The sequence below is a fragment of the Suricata suricatta genome, chromosome 5 (genome assembly GCF_006229205.1).
Source record: "Suricata suricatta isolate VVHF042 chromosome 5, meerkat_22Aug2017_6uvM2_HiC, whole genome shotgun sequence".
Taxonomy (NCBI): Eukaryota; Metazoa; Chordata; class Mammalia; order Carnivora; family Herpestidae; genus Suricata; species Suricata suricatta.
In genome coordinates, this window is record NC_043704.1 from 16,184,574 (window position 1) to 16,189,403 (window position 4,830).

A 4,830-nucleotide genomic window follows, 5' to 3' on the forward strand; every position below is an offset into this window, starting at 1 on the left:
TGAATACTCCAATATGTTATGCACCAATCAATGTTTATATATCCCATTCTAACTCTTCAAATATGATTTTTATTTTATTATAAAAATGTATTTAATTTGCAGTACATAATTGCAATGAACAGATTAAATTTATTCACCAAATATTTATTGTGTGTCCATCCTTATTATAATAAAATAACAAAATAGTTACATATTTTCAAATATGTTGATATATTTCACTGTGGTGTCAATTTCAGAATGAATTTCTGTCTTCCAAAGACCATCTATTAACTCTGAAACGTTAAATCAGAGATAACTCAAGACTAGATGTTAACATCAGATCTTCCCTCCATTCTACAAACCACAAGCAAGTCTTTAGGAAGTCAAGTCCTTGGTAATATAAGATGATATTTTAAATATTAATAATACATAATGACAAAGGCCACATAAATGTAAATATCTTCAAATAATATCAGTAAAAACAAGAAATATAATGATTTAGATTTTTTCTAAAAGTTTTTTCTCAGACTTCATTCATAAAGGTCTAAATTTTGAGTGTTGAAAAGGAATCATTTATCATATATACAAGCCAATAAGTACAAAATCAAGACATGTAAGATATATGGGTAAAGGTTGTCATAGAATCATTTGTTTTACCTTTGCACCCTAGAAGAAGTAAGTGGCCACACATGACAGGTTCTAGAGACTAGATGAAGCATATTATTCTGCTAGCCAGAGGATCAAAGAGTAAAAAGGTATCACACAGGGTAGAATCACAGAATTATTAGAGAGAACATTAGGCACTGAATTTGGGCAAGATTTCAGGACCCAAAAATTATTTTGTTTGTGCTCTTTTATTGATCAAGGTATACTTTTGGAAAAATTATTTCTATTTTCTCCACTCTGCTGCAATATTTTCCCTTTTACACCACAAAGAAATTTCAGTAATTCCTAATGAACTTCAGGAAACATTATGGATGTAAATCTTATACCTCAAACCCAGATGTGCAAGAATTGCACCGTTCATATCTAAAATTTAACTTAGATTCAACTTCTTGAGAATTTTCCCACATGTCACACCATTGTCAAGGTCTTGTATAGGGTTAAGCAGTACTTGGAGCAATGGGTTCATGGGATCCAGTCCATCATGATCAGTCCATACAGGTCAGTGAGAAGATGTCTATTGTGCCTGCTCTCATGGTCCATTTAGATTTCTCAGCTCTGCCAATTCTTTGTCATGCTTGGCAATCTTTTTTAAGACTCTCTGGGATACTTAGATCAGTGGATTTCAACTTTTGCTGCAGATTAGAATTACTAGGGGAATTTTAAAAACTACTGGTACAGGGGTGCCTGGAGTGTTCAGTCAATTAAGTGTCTGACTTTGGCTCAGGACATCATCTCACAATTTGTGGGTTCGAGCCCCACGTCAGGCTCTGTGATGACAGCTCAGAGCCTGGAGCCTGCTTCAGATTCTGTGTCTCCTTCTCTCTCATGTGTCCTTTCCCTGCTCATGCTCTGTCTCTCTCTACATCTCAAAAATAAATAAAAACATTTTTTATCACCTGATGAATGGATCAAGATGTATATCTATATCTATCTATCTATCTATCTATCATCTATCTATCTATCTATATACACAGTGGAGTATTACATGACAATGAGAAAGAATGAAATATTGCCATTTGTAGCAAAGTGGATGGACCTCGAGGGTGTCATGCTAAGCTAAACAAGTCAGGCAGAGAAGGACAGATACCATATGTTTGCACTCATAGGTCTAACAGGAGAAACCTAATGGAGGACCAGGGGGAGGGGAAGGGGGAAAGGAAGTTGAGGAGAGAGAGGGACACAAAACCTGAGAGACTATTGAATACTGAAAATGAACTGAGGGTTGAAGGGGGAGGGGGAAGGGGAATGGAGGTGGTGGTAATGGAGGAGAATACTTGTGGGGAAGAGCACTGGGTGTTATATGGAAACCAATTTGTAAATAAACTATTAAAAACTAAATAAAAACATTTAAAAAATTAAAAAATAAAAACTACCAGTGCAGCCAGTATCAAAATGATCTATGCCGTTTCCTAGATTCCTAGCAAGAACATGACCCATTGATTTGGCTACCAGTTATCTACAAACAGTGGTGAAAGAAATGATTCCCTCTCCTATGAGATTTTTTTAAATATCGCCCCTACTAATCTCTTTTTCTTCCATGGTCAACAATTTTACACAGTCTCATAGAGGCTTAGGCTTTCACAAGCAAAAAATGCATTAAAAATAAAGCTCTTCTAGACTATTTTCCCTTCAGTTTTGCTATACACGCCACAGAGCCAGTGAAATGCATTGCTGGCTACCTTCTGGAATGGTGACCAAGGAAAGAGGGGAAGTAAATATTATTTAGCCACAGATGATTAAAAATGTTTTAAAAGAGTAATACATTGTAAGTTACAATTTTAGTTAAGTGAATTCTAATAATCCTTCTCATTTGCAAAAAAAAAGTTGATATGTTTAGAAATATTTTGTTGGGCTCACTTGCTCTTCACAACCACTATATGGTGTAGACATCAGTAGCAACATGAGCATTACAACTAAGAGAACTCAAATTTACTAAGTTACATGACTTGGCCAAAGTCATAGAGCAGACCTTGAGAAATCAAGCAGTCAAGAATAGTTCTAAGTAGATACTTAATACATATTTGAGGAATGATTGAGAAAACAATATCCATGTAGGATGATAGTTTGAGATTTTAGCATATATGAAACTCCTCCCACAGGGAGGAGCTAAAACAATAGAACTCAGAAATTTAAAGACAGCTTTTGCGTTTTGGTTTTGTTTAATCTGAAAGCCTAATATTTGTTCTGTTTGAGAGAGAGAGGGAAAGATGTGGAAGGGGAAGGTAGAGAGATTCTTAAGCAGGCTCCATGCCCAGTGTGGAGCCTGACAGGGCACTTGTGCTCATAGCCATGAGATCATGACCTGAGACAAAATCAAGAGTTAGACTCTTTTAAATTTATTTATTTTTGAGACAGACAGAGAGAGAGAGAGAGAGAGAGAGAGAGAGAGAGAGAGAGAAATAAGTGGGGGATGGGAAGACACAGACACACACACAAAATCCCAAACAGGTTCAAGACTCTGAGCTATCAGTACAGAATTGCAGGGCTCAACCTAACAAACTGTGAGATCATGACTTGAGCCAAAGTTGGATGCTTAACCCACTGAGCCACCCAGGCACTCCTAAAAAGCCTAAATTCTAAAGATATCATGGACAAATTAAAAAAAGCCTCAGTTAGAAACAGGTTTTCCTCACTCTTAAGATTATAAAATAATTTATTTGAATGAATGTAAAACAAAATGGAGTTCAGAGGGTCTAGAAACTGATGTGTCAGTGGGAATGACCCTGTGCCCTCTCCTTTATCCACTTTCTGGGGATATTGACACCAAAAATGAAAGACTATCAGATGGGTGTGAAAATTTAAGGACAGAAATGATCTGCATCCTGACCCAGATGGAGTCGAGGACGTTGACAGTTTTCGGCATGCCCGTACAGTTCTGGGGAATAAGGAACATCGCCATGATGCATTTGGTCTGACAGGACAGGAGATAGTCTTGCCACGTTTTCCACATACTATGGCAAGGTAACACAAGTGAATGGACAAGTGGGTCTGTTCATGGCCTGTTTGCCCTTAGACTCATTTCTTGCCCTTCCTGTGTCTAACCCGTATCTTCAGGAGGTGGATTCCTGTGGACAATGTAGTGGGGTGCTGTGGGAGCAGTAGGGTCCATCCTCAATAAGTACAAGCATTAACAGGACCTCTATCTGGAGAGAATGTACAAATGATAACAAAATCCCATCAATATTGAGTCTGTTTGTTATCTTCACATGCTGCCCTCCCTAAACTATGTCAGTGATAAAGTATTCATGCTCCAAAAAAAAAGTGTTGGTTCAAGTCCTAAACAATCACTGTAGTTACTATAAATAGATAATAATAACGATGATGATAATGAGGGTAATAAATAAATGATAGATGACAGTTGGATGGTAGATAAATATATGATAAATTATATATAATATATAAATGATGGAGATATAGGTAAATAAAAAGATGATAGATAGATAGATAGATAGATAGATAGATAGATAGATAGATGTTAGCTATGCTACAGTGAGCTCTGACATACGACTATATGCATTTGTTTCAGGAGTAAATGAGGGAGTTTCCCCCTCAATTCAGATTCAGCAAGGCATGATTTTCAAATCATCACTCTTCAGTTATTCCGATTTAGTAGTCTAATGTTTAACGCAAATAAAAGCTTCTTGTCACCATGAAGTGACAAGAATTAAAGTAACTCAAATTCTGTTTCTATGTCTTGACAGTGTGTATGCTGCAAGAATTGGAGACACAGACTACATATGAGATAGGTCGAATGGGTCTAAACTGTTAGGGACTTACTGGAATTTCTTCAACGTAAAATCTATACAACATACAATGTTTACTGAAGGATAAATAATAAAAATGTGCTAACTTGTAGCTTATAACTGAAAACTATTTCTCTCAGAGTGGAGCAGTGTAGTAAAAACTGATCTGTATCTGGGACTCAGATGCACTAGACCAAGGCCACGTTCTCCCGTGTTCTGTGGCTGCTAAATATTTGGCCAATAAAAGGCACTGGTGAGGGGCACCTGGGTGGCTCAGTCAGTTAAGCCTCTGACTCTTGATTTTTGGCTCAGGTCATCAGCTCATGGATCATGAGATTAAGACCTGTGTCACACTCTGTGCTGACAGTGTGGAGCCTGCGTAGAATTCTCTCTCTCTCTCTCTCTCTCTCTGCCCCTCCCCTGCTTGCTCTCCCTCCCTCTC